Source organism: Manis javanica, chromosome 9 (assembly GCF_040802235.1).
Source record: "Manis javanica isolate MJ-LG chromosome 9, MJ_LKY, whole genome shotgun sequence".
Lineage (NCBI taxonomy): Eukaryota > Metazoa > Chordata > Mammalia > Pholidota > Manidae > Manis > Manis javanica.
This window is the reverse complement of record NC_133164.1, coordinates 118862482-118879799: the sequence shown is the minus strand read 5'-3', so window position 1 is coordinate 118879799 and position 17318 is coordinate 118862482. Positions and strand designations below refer to the sequence as shown.

The 17318-nt window shown below is 39.8% G+C and overlaps 1 protein-coding gene across 7 annotated transcripts in view; it reads right to left on the bottom strand.

Moving 5' to 3' along the window:
• The window catches only part of SOCS6 (suppressor of cytokine signaling 6), a 75690-nt gene that overhangs the window by 17961 nt on the left and 40411 nt on the right, over positions 1–17318 (bottom strand). For 4 of the 7 annotated variants that reach the window (XR_001850288.3, XR_012121278.1, XR_012121279.1 and 1 more), the window contains exons 4-8: positions 12290–12458; positions 11375–11512; positions 10561–10937; positions 9485–9544; positions 8967–9087 (exon numbers count right to left, since the gene is read on the bottom strand). The gene's annotated coding sequence lies outside the window, so the exon portion shown is untranslated. Of the gene's footprint in view, positions 1–1309; positions 1440–8966; positions 9088–9484; positions 9545–10560; positions 10938–11374; positions 11513–12288; positions 12459–17318 lie in introns of those variants that run through there. The other 3 variants (XR_001850290.3, XR_001850289.3, XM_073213210.1) reach the window with 3 other exon arrangements.

Sequence of the window (17318 nt, the reverse complement as noted above, 5' to 3'; positions counted from 1 at the left end):
TTCTTAGTTGTGATAGACTAGAAACACCCAATTTAGAGGCTTTTAGTGTCATAATGGGAAAAACACACTACATATTACTATTTTCCTAGGAGCTAGGAGGGGACCAAATCTCTGGTTTATAGTAAGGATTTCAGAGGAAGTTTTGATGTATTAAAGGCTACATGTACAAGATGCTGGTTTTTCAAAGTTTAAGCTTGTAATCTTCTGTAACACCAATACCTATAAACTCCACGAGAACGGAAGTCCCGTTTTCTTGTTCAGTACAGCAACTTTAGAAAAATGGTCTAGCAGTTACTCGAAAAGTTAAAGTTACCATACCTAAGAGAACTGAAAACTCATCCACACAAAAATCTGTCCACACAAAAATTTGTACATAAATGTTCATAGCAGCCAAAAAAAGTAGAAACAACTCAAATGTCCATGAAGGGGTGAATCAGTAAGCAAAGTGTTGTATATCCATGAATTGGAATATCCTTCAACTATATAAAGGAATTAAGCTGTGATACACACTAGATGATGGATAAACTTCAAAACATTATGCCAAGAAGCAAATTACAAAAGGCGATATATTGTATGATTCCACTTAATGTGGAGAGTTCAGAATAGGCAAATCCATAGAGAAAGTAGATTAGTAGTTGCTGGGGGTGGGGGACGAGGAGAGGGGAGTGTCTGCCGGGTAGGGGTGGGAAGGCTTCCACAGGAGGGTGAGGAAGAGGTTCTGAAACTGGACAGCGAGGTTACACAACCTTCTGCATCTACTAAAACCACTGAATGGCTCACCTTAAAAGCGTGAAAATTAGAGCATGTGAACTACCTCTCAATTCGAAATACATATTAAAAAATGTTTAAATGACATGAAAAATAATCCCGTCCATTCCATGATAAGGAGGGAAGCATTAAAAGGTGGAAAGAAGATTCTTAAATTATGAACTCTTACATTTTGAAGGCAAGAACTGTGTCTTATTCATCTTTGTTAACACAGGAGTTATGCTTCCAAGGTTGTATACTGTACCCTCTGCATTAGTTAAGATGCTTCCCATCACCAGTTATGGAAAATGCAACTCAAACTCACTTGAACAAGAGAGGAATTACTGGCCTGTTTGACTGACAAAGTCCAGATTCAAACTTCCTATAGGCTTGGTCCTCAAGGACCTGATTTATTTCCATATGTCAGTTCTGCTCTTCCTAGAGAACTATGACTGCTGACTAGATTCCATCTTGCTGCTAAGATGGCTTCTAGTAGTTTCTAGAGCTCCAAGCTTCCTCAGTCAATTCCCTGGTAGCTTACTCAGAGCTGGAGTGGTGGTACCTGTTAGTCTTCATTGAGCTGATGTCGGTTTGGACCGTAACGAAAGGAACTGCTGAATCGAGCAGCACAGGGTCAGAGGACTAAGCCAGGAGGCTCAGTGCTGGGAAGCCAGGCTGACATCATTTTCTTGCTGGGAAAAAGAGAGCCACTCATTCAGAAACTGACTCAACAACCTCCAAAATACAAGCTTCAGAGTCAGAGAACAAATCCTGTCTCTGCTGCTCATTGGCTAAGTGATCTTGAGCACAGTGCCTAAATTCTCTGCCCTGTCCCTTTCAAATGGCAGTGACAATATCCTCCTAACAGGGTTGCACTGGAGATTGACCGAAATAATGCCTACAAACCACTTAGCCCAGTGCCTAGAAAAATCACTCAATAAATACTTGGTGCTATGTTATAATAAAGATAATTCATAGGAAATGTGTTTCAAATACCTAAAATGCAGCCATTTTTTAAAATGTTATTTGATATTCTCCATGTGACTCTGAAATGTATATATCTGAGAAATAAGGTGAAGTTTTCCTCATTTATCAGAAGCAAAAACAGGACGGAAGACAATTTACTAACAGAGATAAATCTATGGCAGAGCCAAAAACCAAATTTCTTCTTATCAATTGTCTATACAAGCTAAAACTGCCAGCTCACGGGAATAGCAATTCTCAGAACCGTAGAGAATAATGCATTGCCCAGCCCCACAGTTTAACTGAGAGAACTGTCAAGTCCCAGAAAGTCAACAGCGGGCAAAAAGCCAAACAATTATTTAAGATCTAGTCAGTTAACAGATCTCATAGCCTCCTCATAGAAGTAATAATAAGGGCGCATATTCTTTCCAGGCACTGTTCTACGTACTTTTCATACATTGATTCATTCCCACATGTTGGCTGCATACGTGGCTTTCCATACTTGACCCTATTTACTGCCTCAGGGTCTTCTCAGCAGCTCTCACAGATGGGGGACACCATGGATCTGAGCAGCAGAGAGATTCCCAAGGGCACAGCTGGGGTGCGAATCCTGGCCTTGTGTTCCATTGCCTGCTTTTGGCCTTACATTCTGCGTTCTGCAAGGCCCAACTGATAGCCATTAATCACATGTGGCCATATTTAAAATAAAGTGAACTTAATTAAAATAAAATAAAATTACAAATTCCATTCTTCAACTGCATCGGCCACACACAGTTCAAGGGCCGTCAGTAGTCACCCATGGCCCGTGGCTTTCTCTGGGCAGCACAGACAGAATATTGCTGTCATCGCAGACGTTCCTGCAGCCCTGTGCTCCCGCATGTCGCCCCACTGCCTTGTGGATCGAGCAGTCTGTCTGCATCACCTGCCTACTGCAATAGCTTCACCTGAATTCGAAACAGTTAGGTTCCTTCATTCTCTTTGAATAAGCAGCTTACTTAGGGCCTGCATATACACAGCTATTCAATATAACATATCGAAGATTGTAGAACTAGAAAATGTTTTCTCTCTCCTGAAAAATTTAGCATTTACTTGAATGAATTCTCTGACGCCTACTGCAGCTCTGCAATGTGGAACGATGCATAGGGCAGAGGAAAGATAGATTCAACTGATGAGTAATTTCCAAATATTGTCTTGCACTCTTGTTGCTGAGAACCTTAAATGCATTCTCCCATAGAATCACTGACACACATGGTGGCTAAGTCCTAATGTCCTCTGACCAGAGCTCATTTAACCCATGATTTATCTGAAGCGCTGTATCATTTGCTATCATGGGACCTTGTCGCCCAATGTACAATGAAAGCACGGAAATGGAGGACTTGCAGGGCACATTCTGGCTCTGGCACATTCTTTGTAATAGTGCTCCTACTGAGGCAATGATTTTCTCATCCAAGTAACCCAACTTTACGTTGAGGCAGGAGTCAAGAAAAAGCAAGAGCATGGGGTTTGGGGGAGGGGCTGTTCATGTACACCTCGCAGTGGAATCAAACTGCACAGTGTCCGCGTTCTTTCATCCTAACAAAGTCGAGAACCCAGGAAGTCCCAGAAAGGTTTGACGACAATCAGTTGTTTTCAATCAAAACCTTTTCTTTCTACCCTTCTCTCTTCCATCCTTCTACTTTGCTGCTGCTTTCTTCTACCTCCATCGGAAAGCAGTGCCACAGTCTTCAGGACTCAAGTTTCTCATGATCTATTATGAGAATTTAGGGAATGTGTTCAGCCTTTAAAAATCCCCCTCCTCCTCTTTCTTCATCGCCTTTCCCCCTTCTCAGTAATAGCAGCTACCACACGGGGAACTGACTAATGCCAAAGCATTGTGGGAGGTGTACTGTCCCTATCACCTCAGTTAATTTCAGAACAGCCTCAACTGGTAGGATTAGGAAATTGATTTAGAGAGAGCAAGCCAAGGTGTAACTGACCCAGGCCACATAATATTGTCAGTGAGACGAAATTACAACATGGAATTCTCTGAGCCATAAGAAACTAAATGGGTAGCCTGTGGGTCACGGTTAGGGTGTTCAAGAGTGCTGGGTTACGGCTACATCTTGAATTAGTGTCTGATAGATAAGTGGTTAGATTTAGTAGACTTGTGACTTGGTGAGAGAAGAGGTGGAGCCTGCACATGGATTTAGGCCTGTGTGTCTCCTAGCACTGCGGGCTCCATCACCAGAGTGGCCGCCCTCAGCATCCTCAAATCAGGACTGCGTAGTGCAAAGGGCTTTACCAGGGCATAAAGGAACCTTGGTTTTCATCCTATTCCAGAATAACTTCGACGGTTTCTGTGGGGAAATTATTTAAAGTCCCTGGAATTCAGGTTCCCTACTTGTAAGATGAGGAGCTGAGGCAGAAGAATTTTGAGGTCCCTTCTAGCTCAAAACTAGAATTCCATTCCACCAATATACACATATTTAGTCTTCCTCCTACGTATGTTTTTTTCACTACATTTTAACCGATGACAACGAGTATTTACTGACTGTCACTCTGAGCCAGGCATTTCACATGCAGAATCTCACTTAATCTATATCACCACCTTGCAAGGTAAGTACCACTGTGGGTCAGTTTTATGATGCAGAAATTGAGGCCTCACCTAGGAAGGACAGAGGCTGGACCCAAACTGCAGGCAGCTGACTCTATACCCAGGGGTGCCCTGACTCCTGCCCACGTCCCCATGCCCTCCCGCTCTGTGCTCAGAGGCCATCTGCTAGACTTCCCAGAGAACACAGTCTAGCACTAGAGAGCAATAATGCAGGAATTAACTCTCAAGGAAAAAAAAAAAACAGGAAAAAGAAGCAAATATATTTTGATGATTAGCCTTCTAGGAGGCTTTGATGCAGCAGGCATTTTAATTTTTACCTGGCTCACTGAACTCCAGAATTGACTTTCATTTGTGAATTAAGCTGACTTCCACTGAATCTTTAAGAAATCATACGACAAACACTGCCTATAGAAGCTCCATTAAGCTTAAAATCCTTAACATAGTTTTTTTTTTAATTGTCATTTCTTCCTGCAAGTTCACTAATTTTGTTTTTCAAAGGTAAGGATAAACCTGGCTCCATGCTACTCTCAACAAATGAGCCTTTAGCATATCCACACCTTAGCTGCCTAAAGTCCTTGGACACAACAGCTTCATATAGTACCTGAGCCCCATCCATGTTTAGCAAACACTAGTAGTTTATAAGGGCTGTTATGATATTTCTGGAACTATGGATCATTATTCTCTTGGACCAGATCTCTCCTTATGAAAGCAGTAAGGCAATAATCCATTTGTTAGTTTGTTCTCTTATTAGCTTAATCAAAACTGTCATATGAAAATTCCTCTTGTGGGATAGCTGCATGGGTAGATATTTAATAGAGCAAATATAGTAGTATTTAATAGTAGGCTCTAACTGGTAGGTATACAGATGTCCATTGTATAATTCTTTCAACTTTTATATTTGAAAGCTTTTATAGTAAAATGCTGGGAATAAATCCCTCTTATAAAATATTTATTATATATTCTGCAAATATTTATTGATTCCTTACTATATACAGGTATATGCTGAAAAATGCAATGGCAAATGCATTACAGTTTGATGCAACAATCCTGCAAAACTGGCTCATGCTGGACTTGGAGTCCAAAGCAGAAGACCAGATATCCTTTCAGTTGAAATAGGAAAACGCCATTGACTCTCCCCAGCTGGGAAGGCCCCAGTCATGAGCCTGCAGAGAGGGAACCAATCAAAGCCTATCAGATGAGTTTGAAAAACTCCCCACCCACACCCATTCCCACCACCTCCATATCATTTCCAAAACTCTCACCCTAAGAGAATTCCCCCCAAATAGAACATTGACCAATTGAAGGCTGTATTGAATGTCTCCTTTTTACTCTGTGAAACCCACCGTCCTTTCAAACCCCTTCTGGTTTCTTGCAAAAGAAATGCAATAGTAGCTGACTGCCTTACTCAAGTAAACTATGAATAGACAGACTGAGGGGAGCTCTGTAGGTGGCCTTCTACCTTCTGATAATTGTCAAGTATAGTCGCTTATATGGTTAGTTAAAACTGGTTGTGAGAACCCTTCAAAAACAAATACGTACATGGGTTAGTTTTCCCCCATAATTACACTCTCCCTTGCACCGAGTTTGCTTTTAAGGGAGAAAGGGATGAAGTTACAGGGAGCTTGCCCAGAACCGCACAGAAGCCAAGGTGCCTCCTTGGGAGCATCTTGCCTTGAAAGGTCATATGCAATATGTGCCTCCTGGAGAGAAATATTGGGATTGCTGAGTATTCAACTTTTACACTGCATCAGTGTGCTAAAATGCTTTGCCCTCCCCAAAGTAAAGGATAAAGAAGTATAAACAGTAGTGGCTGCCTGTGGGCTGCCTAATTACTTTGTGAAGCAATGGCCTAAATGATCATAACTGAGTCACTCCAACAGACTCAATAAAAATTATGGCATTGGTCCATCTGTCTTTATTCTCTCTCCCTTCCCACCTGATCAAACACACAAATTCTCATTCTTCAACATTAATTCGAGACTCATCTTACGATGCCTTCTCTCATCATAACAAATCAAACTGATTAACCTCTCCTTGAAGGAGGTGGGAAAGGGAAGAGAGGAGAGAAGGGTGGAAAGAGGGAGATGAGCCTGTTTTATAGACTTGCTGAAAATGAAATGGAACAGGATCAAAGACCCTTGCAAGGACATGACTGCCACACTTAAATCTTAAAGATGACAGTCAGAATGGCATGACTGCTCAGTTTCTCTTTCACACTACATGCATTTTTCATCTTTTCACAGAATTGTTGCTGTGCTTCATACATACTTTCCCTCCAAATTTCCTCATAGAGCCTCATAAACCACCTTCAGTTCTGAATCAACAAAGCTTACACCAAAGGGAAGACTTAGCAATGTAACACCCAGTCAGTGCAATAGTCTTCCCATCATTTTGTCAAATAGGACTTTGGAGTTCCAGTATGGGTATGAGATGATGTAATCTAACAAGAGATAGCAGTGCCTATCAGACAGGTTATTCAGAACTGGCTGATTTGTGAGACAATCATGATCGACTTGTCTCTAGATGTCTGTACAAAGAATCTAGCTGACATCCTCTAGGATTCCTGTGGGTAGTAAGTTAGAAAAGACCTTTGAGTCTTTCCAACTTGAAAATTTGAATGAGGTTTCCAAGACAAAACCTAAACAAAGAAAAAGAAGTAAAGAATGGTGGTGGGATAATAAGTGAAAAAATGTTAAAAAATGTACCATGGTTTCAAAAGGCTGACCCATAAAGAGTCCATCAGTTGGGAACACCTGTTACATGGTAGGTTCCTAGAGTAAGAACCCAGAACTTGTAATACAATGGGCTGGGCATGTTTTAACATACTGTTACTTAAGCACCCTGTTCTCTGGCTTAAACACACTGCTGACTGTTGCCTGTGACACACCTTCGAGGGTTCCTGCAGACCCAGGTGGACAGGTAAGTTGGGCACAGCACAAAAACGGGCCACCCAATGACTCAGAAGCTGCTCATCAGCCTTAAGCTCAAATCTCCAGGTCTAGTCAGGCTGAGAGGCTGGGTCCAAAGGGGAGGCCAAAGACACAGGCCCTGTAAGGGGAGCCTAGAAGTACAGGTGAATCCCTGACCCTCCTGGAAACTGGATGAATTTTTGCTCCTCCAAAACTCATTTGATTACCCAAATGAACCTTCACTTCCTCACCAAGAAATGGAAATAACATGCAAGCACTTAAAATAAGAAAACAACAATTCTGCTTGAAAGTAACCCCCAATGAGAAGGCTACTACCACTTACTGGAAAAAGAAAACAAAATGGTGGATCCTTTTTGACATCTATTTGACAACTATTTTCACTGACACTTTAAGTATGACAGCAGATGGGGAGAGTAATGACTAACAAATTGAATCATCGACACCATCATTTGTCTGACTGTGCTGGGTGTGGCGGACATTGCTAGACGTTTAGGTATTATCACTTCCCTACTTCATCCTCATTCAGAGAATCTCGATTTTTACGGCAATGGCAATGTGCTGGCTAAGACTTCCATCGCCAGACTCTCCTGCAGCTAAAAGTGGCTGCGGGACACGGGTCAGGACACGAGAGGTACATTTACTCGGTATCTGCAAATGTTCCAAGTCCTGTGACAGCCACTTAACCTTTCTCCTTCATCTTTCTTTCTCATTCTAGAATGCTCACATAAGTCTTAGGTGCTCAGCAGTTATACACAAGCAGAAAGGTGAAATGAGCCTGGCCCTGGGGCAGCTGCCCTGGGCTCTGAAATGACCATCTCCATACTCTGCAAGAAAAATGAATCCCTTGCTTGTTTAAGCAATATTAGGTTTCTGTCACTCTCAGATAAATCTATCCCAAGTAGAAAGTACATATCAAGAAAAACCAAAAATTTCCAAAATTCTTTGGGTTTTGTTCATACCATATTGTTCCCTTTGTTTTCAGGAAAAGGAAATGTGCTGCCTGCCTGCATGCTTTATTGCGAAGACCAGACCACACCAGGAAGAGACGGGTTTGGGACCCTGCTGTGTGGTGACAAAGGTAAAACTAGAAAGTGGCCAAACTTCATCACACTTATCTTCTCTTCCAGAGTAAGCTGCTGAATTCAGTATTTCACTGACTATAATAAAAACAAAGATAAATGGCCATGATGGTGATGCCAGGATATGTTTCCTATATTCCTATCAGTGGGAAACTATCCTAGAATTAATAGATAGAGTGGATTGTATTATATATTGCTTAACTACAAGGTCAGCCATGCTATTCTCCAACTTTTTGGACCAAGCAAAATACAAACTTCAATGTAAAAGCAAGGAATCAAAGAAACAATGATTTAAACAGAGAGATCCATGTATTTCAGATAATGAACTTCAGCTCTCCATGGACCTACACCAACTGTGTTTTGGAAAGAAAACTTGGAAGTCCAGACACCTTTGGTCCTTCAGAGCCTAGCAATGAAATTATTTACACCCCGTTCCTAGAATTAGAACTGCCGTCCCTTTAATTGCTCATCCCTTATGTATAGATAGTAGTATTAAAGGCCGCCTGCCTCCATCACAAAGCGGTTATAAGAAACCGATCAAAGCCAGTGCCATTTTCCCCCCAGTTCCTCAGCCTACAGATTTGTGGTGCTTCACAGGATAAACTTCAATTTAAATAGACCCGTTCTGTTCACTCATGTAGAGAAGCTAGTTACCTTTCAGAAACAAAGTAACAAAGTTGGGAAGTTCCTCAGCAGGAAATGTCAACTGTCATGACCATATATTTGTCAGAGTCCAATCCAAGGAGTGCGGGAGGCTGTTGGCAGGCAATGATTTCTGTGAGTGGAGAAGGGAAAGCAAGAAAAAAGCGTGTTAGCTATCAGACTCTCTGGCTGGTCCTTCCTCATCCCTTCTCCTTACCCACCTCCCAGTGCAGATGCTGAAAAAGCAGGATACGTCCTTTTCCAGCCACCCTTGTAGTTCAGAAAGACCGTGAAACCCCCTTCTGCCCAAACAGATGGAAGAAAGAGGGACTTTTTTTTTTTTTGAGAGGGCATCTCTCATATTTATTGATCAAATGGTTGTTAACAACAATAAAATTCTGTATAGGGGATTCAATGCACAATCATTAATCAACCCCAAGCCTAATTCTCAACAGTCTCCAATCTTCTGAAGCATAACGAACAAGTTCTTACATGGTGAACAAGGTCTCACATAGTGAATAAGTTCTTACATGGTGAACAGTGCAAGGGCAGTCATCACAGAAACTTCAGTTTTGGTCACGCATCATGAACTATAAACAATCAGGTCAAATATGATTATTCGTTTGATTTTTATGCTTGATTTATATGTGAATCCCACATTTCTCCCTTATTATTATTATTATTATTATTTTAAATAAAATGCTGAAGTGGTAGGTAGATGCAAGATAAAGGTAGAAAACATAGTTTAGTGCTGTAAGAGGGCAAATATAGATGATCAGGTGTGTGCCTGTAGACTAAGTATTAATCCAAGCTAGACAAGGGCAACAAAACATCCACGGATGCAGAAGATTTCTCTCAAAACAGGGGGGGTGAGGTTCTAAGCCTCACCGTTGATCCCCAATTTCTCACCTGATGGCCCCCCTGCGACTGTGCCTGTCTTAGGTTGTTCCTCCCTTGAGGAATCTTACCCGTCTCTGGCTAACCAGTCATCTTCCAGGGCCATACAGGGAAATGTAAAGTCGGTAAGTGAGAGAGAAGCCATATTGTTCGAAAAGGTTAGCTTTTTACTTCTTTGCAGATTTATGCCCTGTGGCTTCTATGCCCCGCATTTGCCTTGAGGTATCTTTACCACTTGGAAGAATTGTGATACTCGGTAATTTTCGATATGAGGCACGAATTCTACTAAAGGGTTGTAATTAGGAAGGAAGAAGAAAAGCTATAGAAGTAGCAGAGGGAAGAAAACATGGGAAGATTGATTATTTCTTTGACATATCCTTTTGTAAAGTAACATAAGCATGTATAGGTTTTAACAAACTACTAATTAAATTGTGTACACACATTAACATAATAGGGATACAGCTACATAACAAAAGCAGACCTACAATTACCAGCCATCTCCAGTGAAACCAAGAAAACCAGTTAGGCATCCTAGGCATTTGTGAAAACTTATCAATGATATGATGGATATTGTCTAACTGAATTTGAATAGTTTGAGAAAAATCAAGACAAATTAGAACAACACATTCCTGGGAACTGTTCACATCCCATATGTTCTTTTAACAGTAGATAGTCTATAGTCACACGATTTTGGAGCACTGCAACTTACCCTTCTCCTAATTCTTGGTTGAGATCCGACAGTATAGATCCAGTCATATTTGTTGTTTGACTGTATGCAGAGGCCAGCTTAGATATCTCCTTCTTCATTCCCATGGCAAGTCCAGGAACCGGTGGGATGACTGCAGCTACTACTGCAACAGCGCCAGGATCTTCATTGAAGTTTTTTGATGATCATATTCTGGAATGACTCTTCCAGAGGATGTTGATGTTGGAAGTTCTTCTTCATATCGTATCATAATTTGTTCTCTGGGTAGCCAAACTAGGCTTTGATCCTCTTTATAAATACAAACAAACCCTTTGCCCACACTTTGATATGACCCTTATATCATTGTGAAGAACCTATTGGTGATCACCACACAGGAACTGCTTTTTTTTTTTAAGAGAAAGGAATATTATCAGAAAAATGTACTTCCATAGCTGATCATCTGACACCCTTTAAAAGATCAACATTAAGGATATGTAAAGCATGCATTAATCGTTGATTTGCAGTTAGCTTTATCCTATCAGGGAGTAATCCCCCTTTTCTTTCTCTTTTTTTTTTATCATTAATCTACAATTACATGAAGAATATTATGTTCACTAGTCTCTCCCCTACACCAAGTCCCTCCCACAAACCCCATTATAGTCACTGTCCATCCGCATAGCAAAATGTTGTAGAATCACTACTTGTCTTCTCTGTGTTGCACAGCCCTCCCCTTTCTCCCACCCCCCCATTATGCATGCTAATCATAATACCCCCTTTCTTCTTCCCCCACAACCCCTCCCTACCCATCCACCCTCCCCAGTCCCTTTCCCTTTGGTACCTGTTAGTCCATTCTTGGGTTCTGTGATTCCGCTGCTGTTTTGTTCCTTCAGTTTTTCCTTTGTTCTTATACTCCACAGATGAGTGAAATCATTTGGTATTTGTCAGAAAGAGGGACTTTTTGGAAGGATTTTTATTCCTGGGTAAAAGGAGACAGACGTATGAGAAGATCTTTCTCTTGCCATCCTCACAGGCCCCCCAGTCCTGCATTGTACAAGCCCAAACAAAGACTGGCTGAATGTTGGTGTGGCAACCACTGGTGACCCAAGGACAAAAACTAAACATGCTACAGATGTTGGAGTGAAAGGAAAGAAAGAGCAGGGGACCCCATGATATTGTCACCAATCAATGTGGAAACGCCACCTTTAAATATCTTACAAAGTTCACAAGAAATGGCCTTTTTCACAGGTAGATTGTTCTATCTCGCATCTAAAAGAGCACATACTGACTTAGATTAAGCACTGGGACCTACAGAATTACAGGAGTTCTAAAAATATAACACAAAGTAACTCAAGAACAATGCAATAGTAACAGCCAAATCCATGAATAACTACTCTCAAACAGCTTGTTAGTTCATGGAAATATTTACCTGGCAGACTGAGAACCTGCTGGAACAATTCCAGAGTTCCTCAGCCTCCAGGTCTATTAAAAATGAATGCCAGACTTCTCAGGAAGGGATTTCGAAATACTTCATTGAGAAGTGCTTACTCACCCTACAGCCACAGCTATAAAGACTAAGGAAATCATAAGAATCATTCTGTATATTTATACAGCAAACATCTCTGGATTGATAATTTCATTTTGCTTTTATTAATAATTAATCTTTGTAATCTCCTGATGGGGACGTGGAGGGATAAACAATAATTGTTACCACTTTAGAGGAAAAGATACCAAGAGCATGAAATTAAGTCTTTACCTAAAAACCACAGTCAAAATGTAGCCCCACATAGAGACAGAGAGTGAGCCAGCAGAGGCTAGAGTCCAGAAACGGCAAAGCCCAGTGTAGCTTCTGTCCAGGCATCTCTATCCTGACGACACAGCCAGTGACCCAAATGAGTCACTCAGTCCCTTGCACCTCCCAGAAACTAGGCAAAGATAAAAAGAGGACACAGATTAAAAAGACAAATCAAACCAGCTCATGAATATCATTATAAGCAAGGTATCTGAGTCATTTTTTTGACTCCTAAACGTTTAGAATAACAGACAGACAAGGAGGGAAAATATGAGGAAAGCACGAATAAAAAAGAATATACAAGAATACTTAAAAGTCAGAGATTTTCAAACAATGTCTACAAAGTAAGCAAAAATGGAGCAACCAGAAGGAGCAGAAAGGGTGGCAAGATGTTAGAAATAAGTTAATTATTACTCAAGAGTTGACTGAGGTTAAGTCAGCATTTTATTTTCATTTGTCCGTAAGGCATACTACAACCCTTTCAAAATAATGTGGCTTGAAATAAAGTCTACATACACCATAAGGCATTTAAAATATAAATAATACTGCCTGTGCAAACTCTTGCCCTGCCACATACTGACCAAGCGATGTAACTCCTCACTGCCTCAAAATGACCGACCAACTTTACTGGAGGAGCGACAGTATCACCAACTTCAAGCCGTTTTTATTTCACTGAAGTGTTAATTTATCTGAAGCTCGGAGAGCATCAAGTAAGATAATTTAAAGAATAATAAAACTATATGTCATTTTTAAACTACAGAAAAAGATAAAGTCCTGAAAGAGGCAGAGGAAATAAACACCTCACCTACAGAGGAACAAAGAGAAGAATTCCTCAGAAACCATGCAGGAAAGAAGAGAGTAGAGTGAAATACTGAAATATTTAAAGTGTTGAGAGAAAAAAAGCCACCAACCTAGAATTTTGTACCTTGAGAAATTATCCTTCAGAACTGAGGGAGAAATAAGGACATTCCCAGACAAACAAAAATTGAGGGAATTTGTTACAAACAGACCAGGCCTGCAAGAAATGTTAAAAGAGGTTCTTCAGAGAGAAGGAAAATAATACAGGTCAGAAACTCAGATCTACTAAAGAAAAGAGCATTGAAGAAGGAATAAGTGAAAGGTAAAATAGAAACTTTTCTGAATTGATCTAACAGGCTACAGTTGTTCAAGATAATTATAACTATAATATATTCCATTATGTATGCTTATGTATATACATCATGTACACAAATATGCCTATATAGGCTTATATATAAATGAAATGAATGACAGCAATGATACAAAGGATGGGAGAAATCAGAATTGTTTTGTTACTACAAAGAACTCACACTTGTGTACCCATGAAGCAATACAGTGTTACTTAAAGGTAGAGTTGGGTTAGTTGAAGAGGTATACTGCAAATTCAAAGGCAACCACTAACAAAGGCTAAAAAATTTTAAAAAGTATAATTGATATGTCAAGAATGGAGAAAAAATGGATCATATAACATGCTCAGTTAAAACCAAAAGACAGATAAAGAATGGAGGACAAAGTAGGAACAGAAACAAGTGTAACAAATAGAAAACAATAACAAATATGGAGATATTAATCCAACTATATCAATAATCACTTTGAAGATCAATGGTCTAAATTCACCAATTAAAAGACAAAGGTTGTCAAAGTGGATCAAAAAACAAGACTTAATAATAGGCTGGCTATAACAAATCCACTTTAAATATAAAGACACATATAGATTAAAAGTAAATGGATGAAAAAAAAAGTAAATGGATGAAGAGTTCACTTATCTGAAGTTTCTAGAACACTGCCTCATCCAAAGTATATACTATGTAATTTTTTATTATTATTAGAATTTGATATTATAATTAACAGATGTTTTAAAAATATATTTGCATTTATGTATTTACTATGAACATCTGGGGGAGTTCAAGAATTGATCATATCTTAAGACACTAAGAACATCTCAATAAATTCTAAAAATTATACAATATAAAATTCACATTTTCTGGCTATAGAGCAAAGTAACCAATAATTTTTTTTATTTGTAAAATTTAAACATTTCCTCCCTACCATCACTAAGACCTTGTTTCATTAAAGTCTCTCCCTTCCCATGCCCAGCTTTTATTTTTAACCAAGATAGTTGGCTTTCAAGTACAAGCCTAGAGAAAAGCTAACTTTGTTTTGTGAGGCATGTAAGGGAAAATAAGTTTTGCTCTGAGGTCAAAGAAGAATGCAGCAGCCCTCCCGGAAGAGGTTGCTGGATTCCATGAGACCAAGGGTTGGGGCCTCCTGTAAGTGGAGGATTCGGTTGTAGACTGGCTCCTTGCCCCGCAGGCAAGAACCAAATGCCATGGGTTTGAAGTTTTAGCCAAGATCCTCAAGGCCACATTTGACGTTGAGGGTATGGAAGCCACCATTACAAATTGCCTTCTAATAAAATATTGTTATAGTCATTTATTGTTACATAACAAACTATCCCAAAACTTTAAATTGTTGTTGACTTAAGACAGAACCCTTTTATGTATATATTGAATATCACTATTTTGTGGTTCTGGAATTTGGATGAGGTCAGCTATATGATTATTCTGTTCTGTGTGAGTCTCTCAAAGATGACTCTAGTATTCAGCTGGCAGGAGGGCCAGCCTGGAGGATCCCAGGATGGCTTTATGCACATGAAGGAGCTTTCCTGCACCTGTGCATGAACAAGGGTGGCTGAAGAACTGGTGTAGCTGGGTCTGTTGAATGGAGCACCACATATCACCTCCCAGTACAGCAATGCCAGTGTAGCCAGACATTGTACCTGGTGGCTCAGGACTCCAGGAGTGAACAAGGCAGAAGCAGATGGTCTTTAAAATTTATGGTCAGATGTCACTTACTGTCACTTCAGCTGTTTATTGGTCAAAGCAGTCACAAGCCAGCCCAGATAAAAGGAAAGGACACATAACCCCAACCGCTGGATTAGCGGGAGTTCCAAGAATTTTTGCAGCCATGATTTTAGACCACAACTATATACACAAGGGCTAGGTCACTGAGAATGTCCCAAACAGACTGAAAATCAGGGGTCCTCCCTAATTTTATTTCATGGACTGCATAAGCCACTAGAATTCATATGTAATATGCCTAGTGGAGAGGGAGCCAGAAAGAGGCTGTTAGTTTAGTTGTGTCTTTAATCACATTAAGAAAATAACTACCAATTTGTATTTTACTAAAGCTTTAAAAATCTTATACTTTAAAAAAAAAGTTATTCAAGTAAAAAGTAAATAATTCTACAAAGCTTAAGTAAAATATTTCTTCCTCACTATATTGGTTGTGGTAATAAATACCACAAAGTTAGCAGCTTAAACAACACAAAGGTGTTACCTCTCAGCTGTGCAAATCGTAGTCTGGCACAGGTCTAGTCAAGCCAAATCCTCATGTCTGCAGGGCCACACTCCCTTCTGGAACCTCCTCTAGTGGAGAATCTGTTTCCGTGCTCATTCCGGTTATGGTAGAATTTAGTTCCTTGAGGTTGTAGAACTGAGATCTCCCATTTCTCTGATGAAGACTGTTCTCTACATCTAGAGGGCACCCACATTCCTACGCTCATGGCCCCTTCCTTCCTCTTCAAAACCAGCAATGATGGTCAGGCCCCTCTTACACTTCTCACCCCTGCTTCTACTGTGATCACATTTCTCTTCCTTTCCCTCTGCTGCCTTCAGCCAGATATGGTTACTCATTGTCAAAGGTTAATGTGATTAAATGGGATACACTTAGGTAATGCAGAATAACCTCCCAATCTAAAAATCCTTACTTAAATCACATATGCAAAGTCCACTGTGCCATGTTACTTAACACATTCACATGTTCTGGGGATTAGGGTGTAGACATCTTTGGGAGGGTCTGCCTACCACACACACTACTCCCCAGTCCAATTCCAGTCTTTCTGTTGTCATTAACATTACTAGCAGCTTTTGGAGAAAAGGTACGTGATTTTTTTTTTTTAGCTTACATGTCCTAAAATGTTTTTATTCCACCCTCATATTTGTTTAATATTTAGTCTTTGTATAGTATGCTTGGTTAGAAATCTTCCTCTTCTGTCTCCAAAATGATGTTGAGATTTTAATGAGGATGGTATGGGAAATGGTCTATACGGCAGCTTGTAGCAATGGAGTAACGGAGGATGGTTGTGAAGGACCAGAATGACGTCTCCACAACAAGTATGTTCTCAGGCACATCATTTTTAGAAAGAATTGACACAGTATGTGAGGGTCTGGGAAATGATTCCCTTAAACTATCCATACCTGCACATTTTAGGACAGTTTTCATACTTAATCTCCAGACTTTCATATAATTAACCTAATCTGAAGTCTGATATTCTAAAGCATCAACTCTCCCTGGAAGTGTAGGACCCAAGCAGTAGAGAGAGTTTCTCACTCTTTTCTTCTTTTTTACTTAAAATCCGTCAGGACCAGAAACAAAAAAGTTTCAGCTACTTCTTTCTTCTGTATCATATTCTCCTTCCACCCTACAGATGGTGGTAAAAACGGTTCAAGGAGATCTTTGTGACTCTGATGTTCAATAACATAAATTTCTCTAGAGTCTAGAATCCTCAAATGTACTCATCAGCTAGGACAATTTTCCTTTTAAAATTTATCTTGGAAATTTACAAGGTCAACTTTGCAAAATATGAAGAATTTAACATATATATATATATATATATATACACATCAGAGATTTTTTATTTTAAGAGACTCATGATTTTTAAGGATCAAAGATAAGAAAGAAAAAGAAAGACTTCAGTGATTTTCTAATCACCTTTATTTTTACTATAAACAATTTTGGCATATGCCTGCTAATGAAAAGTACTAATTTTAGTAAAATGTTGAAGAAAGTAATTAATCCCTAAACACTGAATATTATGGTAAGGTTAAAACTTTACTTTCCAGGTTTTTATAATCTCCTTGTAGAGGCCAGACAGTTATACAGTTAACAGTTAGGGGGTCTACAATTAATTACT